Genomic DNA, 6000 nt, shown 5'->3' on the forward strand with positions numbered 1-6000 from the left:
CTTTTATCTTTTTGCGGCTCCGACCGAGAGAAAGAGAGAGAGAGAGAAACAGAAAAAGAGAGAGCAGACTAGAGACAGATGCAAGGGGACAGATGGAGGGCGAGTGAGATGGCGACAGACAGAGTCGAGCATAATGCCGTAAAATGGAGTAGCACTGAACTCTTGGTTTAAATTTGGTTGGCGTGTGTGCGATCCGTTTGGAATCGAGCAGAAAGATCTGGAGCCGATTCCTCTTTTGATTTGGCGAGACACGCTGGGAACAGCGAGGGCTAATGAATGTGCCGTGGTCAAATGCAATCATACAGTATATCGGCACAGCATCGGGAAGAACGGGCCTGAGAGAGGATCTCAATTAGTGTTGAAGGTCAGGGCGATGCTCGTGCTCTTACGCACTCTTCTGTCCTGAATCAATACTGACATTTAGAATCAATTAAGAGATAGCCGAGCTCACCGAGGCCGACAGCGCCATTTATTGCAAACAAGGAGCATTTAGAAGCAATCGGACGCAGTAAAAGAGAGAGACGGGCTGCGTTAAAGATTCAAGATGGCCACTGGAAGTCAATTATTGAAACTTTTAGCGACCAAATTAAAACAGCGAGGCTATTTCAAAGAAGCATCTGAGGTCAGAATAAGTCTTTATTTCACAAACCTCAAAGTTAAAACATTTCCAAATTACATAAGGCTCCCCCTCATGAAAGAGAGAAGAGAAAAAACAGCACATATGAATTAAATTAGTGCTGGCAACATCTCCACGACACCACAGAGAAGGTAAACACTTACAGGCCAAACTTTTTTCTCCCTTTTTTTTACCGCATGTATAAGATGTCTTATATAATGTAAGCGTCACTCGTGAAGCAGGGGGCTCATGGAAAGTGGGAGACGAAAATGCGAGGGAGGGAAAAGAGGGAGTTAAAAAAGAAGCGAGGAGGAGATGGAGTCCCGGGGAGTCGGGGACGGAGGGGGTGAAGAGAGGGGGGGGCAAAGTCTGGAAGCTAGCTGACAGGACTGGATGTGCCCAGACAGGGAGCCGGGCCCAGGCCCAGACTTGAGAGACTTATTTGAGTCTCCGAAATGCCTCACCCGTCTCCCTCATTCCCCCTTCTTTAAAAAACACCATCAATCCCTCTACCCCCCGTCTCTCCATGTTATTCCTCACCCGTACTTACAGGCCTCTTGTCCGACTCCTCCCTTTCTTTTCTCTTCAAACAAGCAAACATACATACCTCTGAAGTGCTGCAGCGCTATGGAGGGTAAACTGGAGAATCCAGGGTGTTGGCCAAGCAAGTAAATAATAATACAAAGCAGCTGTGCCTCCACTTAAACTGTGAGCGTATTACTGCACACCTCCCACATATGTAAAAGCTCCTATAAGTTATTAATGTATGGTTGGTGGAAACCCAAAATGGGACTTAAATCAGGCTTTCCTCTAATCCCTCCACCTCTTCTCTGACAGCTCCTTAACATCGCTGTTATTCTTTCAACTCTTGGCGTTTCTCCTGTATTCTCTCTTTAACTTTTCCTCATCCAGAGCTCCCAGACATGGTCTGCGTATTGTCTGAAAAAGGCTCTGCGAGCTGAAATTCTCTCACGATAGAAGCACTGAGCAGGGAGCGCAGAAGGAGCATTAAAGAGAAGAGGTAGGGTGGGGTAGCTGGAGCGAGGCACTGAGTTGTCTGTGTTTATTTTGGAAATGCAGGCCTGCAGACTCGCAACAGAGGAACTGACCCCTAAACTTCGCCGCGGCAGATCCTCGCAGAGAGAGCAAGAGTCCTGTGCTCGTTTGGGATGTCCCACACAGGTGATTTAAAAAGAAGGGTAGACCATATATATATCCCCCCCGAGGAGGGCCTTTTAACCGCACCCTGGGGACCCGGGAACGGTCTGCTCCAGGAGGAAACAGAGAGGCCGTGAGGTGATTAGTGGTTACAGTTTAACTGGAGAAAAATGCACGCTCCGTGAGCCCGGCCAGCCAGGGAGCAAAGCGGTATGCACCGGTCTCCTTCACTTTGCAAGTTAGTGTGAGTCAAGCTCCGTACATCCGCTCTGTCTATTCTTAACGTATATGGGTCCAGGAGTCTGGCCATCAGACGCATCACACTGCTGCACTCCTAAGTATGCGTGTGTCACCTCCACTGCTGCACACATGGCAATGATTAGTGATAAGATGTTTAGTGAGGGAAAAAAGCGCAGTCATTTTCAAGTTTAACTTCAGTTCAGCCACTGAATCAGCTCTGGTTCAACTTCGATTTTAATGAGTCTCCTTGATGACTTCAGCCTTGTGGCTCGTATGAAATCCACTGGTTTAACATGCAGCCAATATCAGCTGCAAAATAACCAAAGATTTGCCAAAGTAAGGAGGTCAAGTTGGTAATATTATCAGTAACAATTAAGACTTTCAATCAATTAAAATATTTAATCGCATGATTGTCCATAGTTAATCATGATTAATCACACATTTTTCATTTGTTCAAAATGTACCTTAAAGGGAGATTTGTCAAGTATTTAATACTCTTATCAACATGGGAGTGGGTGAATATGCTTTCTTTATGCAAATGTATGAATATCTTTATTATTGGAAATCAATTAACACTTAACAGGTACTGCATTTAGCATAACAATTATATATGTTCAAATCATAACATGGCAAACTGCAGCCCAACAGACAACAACAGCTGTCAGCGTGTCAGTGTGCTGACTTGACTATGACTTGCCCCAAAAGTGATTATCATAAAGTGGGCATGTCTGTAAAGGGGAGACTCGTTGGTACCCATAGAACCAATTTTCATTCACATATCTTGAGGTCAGAGGTCAAGGGACCCGTTTGAAAATGGCCATGCCAGTTTTTCCTCGCCAAAATTGAACGTAAGTTTGTATCGTTATTTGGCCTCCTTCACGACAAGCTAGTATGACATGGTTGGTACCGATGTATTCCTTAGGTTTTCTGGTTTCATATGATGCCAGTAGCGTTAAAGAAATTAGTGGTGTTAAAGCGTTATTATTGCGTTAACTTTGACAGCCCTAGTAATCATATCAGGTGGATTGTAAACCTGAACAACGTATCCTCGTACAACGGTTCGTATGATATCTTACAAAAAGTTATTCCTCATGTTTCGCGCGTTTTCCTACAAATGTTCAGCAACACGTGTCAAATTCTCCTTGTTACATTCATACAGTCTTAATTTTCCATGGGATTTATCCAAATCTGATACCACGTCATACACCATTTCCCCCCTCTAGCTCATTTCACTGAGGGGACTTATTACTTCATCATGCATCTCCTCTGACATTTTCAGCCCAATCAAAGGTCAAGAGCTGGGATGTGTAACTGCATTCAACATAACGTTAGTCATATTTAACGGATGAATCACTAAATTGTCTGATTCTTGTCTACGAGTGTAACCACAGAGAGGACATATCTGTCATGAGGATCTATTATAATGTGTCTCTTATTATCCCTGTGAAGATAAATGTGAGTGTGAATCAGGTGCTATGTTTTTCGCTGCATGCTGCCTCATTCACTGACCACTATAATCCTCCCTCCCCTGCTGCTCAGTTGCCTTTCAGCTTTGACCGTAATCCCCAGCAGCTATGAAACCCCACTGTGATATCAATTCAAACACTCACACTGGCTCTCCCACTGTAGTTTGTACCACTTACACTCCACCCAATTACTGGTAGCAGTTTTCCCTCCAGTGGAAAACATATTTTTTAGTGGCCCCACAACAAGCCGACAACACTGCGTGAAAAAACAAAACTCACTGTTGTGGAATTCAGACTCGTACTCGCACTGTAAGAATCAACTGCTTCTTTTTTACATGAGGTGCGGTACGCTTTTATTAGACTGGTTTTAAGGCATTAAGTACAAGTGCACTGTGGGTTCCCACCATCCCTCCACCGCACGCCTCGTGGTTGTTCTCTGACGCAGGGATATGCCATTAGGGTCCACCTTTTCCACCATAAAGCAGCTGCCTTTACCCTCGCACGGTTTGAGGTATGATGTCACACGGCTGTGGCGTGGGGCAAAAACTTAAGGCACGGGGGAAAATTGGAGAGGTGACAACCACACCCGTGATTTGATTTAAGTGACTGGTTTTGGTGGAAAGCCTTTATATGGAGTATCTTCTTGCGTATAAATTGCAGCAAGTTGGTGTCAAAACTCAGCAGCTGTCCAAGTTTCAACATCTGGCCAAGCGTGCAGTCAGGACGAGAAAATGTACAGAGAAGAAAAAAGAAAAAAGTCTGCCTACACAAACACATCCTGAGAGTGTGGAATGCCACCACAGGGACGCACAGCTGGACCCCAGTGGACATCTGGCTTTATGATGGCGCCGCTGAGAGCCTTTTTTCTCTGCTGTGTAAGAGTGGCGGTGGTGGTGATGGACGCCTCTGCGTCTGGCCTCCAGTCTTTTCTGTCAGATGGATGTTGTGGTTGACCTGCGGCTGAACTGATCATCAGCTGATTGGATAAACAATGCGGCGAGTGGGCTGTGGATGCGAGGAGCACCTGTGCTCACAGTTCAGAGAGGGGTTATGGATTAAATAGCATGGGCCTGGAGGAGGAGGAGGGAGGGAGTCTATAAGTCCTCCCCACATACTCTGAGAGAGGGCCCACAGCCAGACCTCCTCCGGGTCTCATATGATATCTGTGTGACGGCTTCTCTCACGCGCCCACACATTATATATTGTTCACACAGTCACCTTGGAAATACACAGCCCATCCGCCAGCCCCCCCTCATGAGTGTGCCTCGATCTGCATTGTGGGCCTATAATGCATTTTAATGATCGGGCCTTATTCCACTCCAGCACAGGGCTTGTTAGGTTCGCCTTGGCAGGACCTCGGCTCTTTTCCCCCTGGCTGGCATCTTCTGGAACAATGGGCCCATGGGAGGCAGCCAATGGGGAGAAGGTCCGTCCCAAACCCCCCGGTCCCAGTGTGCACACAATTAGGCTTAGGGACAGTGGAATTGCTTAATTGGAGTAAAATGGCTCTTTATCTAGGCCTCTGTGCTTGTGCTCATCCTCGGCCCCCCTGCGCTACATAGCTTCGGCCTCAACTAACTTAGGAGTTGGTCCAAACACAAAAATGATTTAAAAAGAGGTTATCAACAGCATCTCTCTTCTTATCCCATACATGTTTTAAATGGGGAATATCAACTTCTGCGCTCCAAGAGACGATTCAGAGTCCCTACATTTAACCTGCATCAGGCTAAAGAACGCTTTTGTCCATCAGTCCATCTTGCTGCTAAATAATAAATAATGTGCTGCTAAAGACGTGTAAATCCAGAGGACAGATGGTCATTTTGTAATGGGTTATGTATGAATAATGGTGATGTGTTTTGTTTTTGTCTGATGGGTCTTACTTGTCTGTCTGTCTATGGTAACAGTATGTCTATTGTATGTGTACTTTTTCTCAAACTGAGCTGCCTATGGATGCAAAATGAATTTCAGTGCAAACTGACGATAAAATTGTATCGTATCGTATCGTATCGTATCGTATCAAGCATAAAGACACTCAGTGTGTTCCAATCCACGTACTTCTTGAAATACACTGCAATGTAGTGCACTGTGTGCACTCTGTACTTACTTGAGTAGTGCGTAAACTTCAACGGGGTAGGGTCGTCTCAAATCGAATACTCTGCGGCGCACTGACCGGAAATGACGATCGCAACATTTCACCGTGGCCCGCTACCCGCCAAAATATCTTCTTCTTCTTCTTCTTCGGGGTTTTAAGGCAGCTGGCATTTTTTGTGTTGCACTGCTGCTTCCCTCAGGGTTTACCCGTCAACTACCCACCAAAATATCTGCCTGCTTTGTTGAAGAAAAAAATGAAAGCAGAGTGGAAATTACGTTTCCAACGTCGTCGCCTACTCCTACGACGTGTCTTCCTGTTGGCTGAAAATGCACCGGTATGTTTACGTATTGTTTTATTCTGTTATCTACGTATGTTTGAATAGCGGTCATGGTGCCGCCCCTTCCGCTACGTAGCCAAGATGGCGACAA

At 45.6% G+C, this 6000-nt stretch overlaps 1 protein-coding gene across 3 annotated transcripts in view; it reads right to left on the minus strand.

Moving 5' to 3' along the window:
- glis2b (GLIS family zinc finger 2b) overlaps positions 1-6000 on the minus strand; it is a 31139-nt gene that overhangs the window by 23654 nt on the left and 1485 nt on the right. The window contains exon 1 of one of the 3 annotated variants that reach the window (XM_074656684.1): positions 1224-1777. The exons of the other annotated variants lie outside the window; for them this stretch is intronic. The gene's annotated coding sequence lies outside the window, so the exon portion shown is untranslated. Of the gene's footprint in view, positions 1-1223; positions 1778-6000 lie in introns of those variants that run through there. 3 annotated transcript variants of the gene reach the window in all.

Source organism: Sebastes fasciatus, chromosome 13 (assembly GCF_043250625.1).
Source record: "Sebastes fasciatus isolate fSebFas1 chromosome 13, fSebFas1.pri, whole genome shotgun sequence".
NCBI lineage: Eukaryota > Metazoa > Chordata > Actinopteri > Perciformes > Sebastidae > Sebastes > Sebastes fasciatus.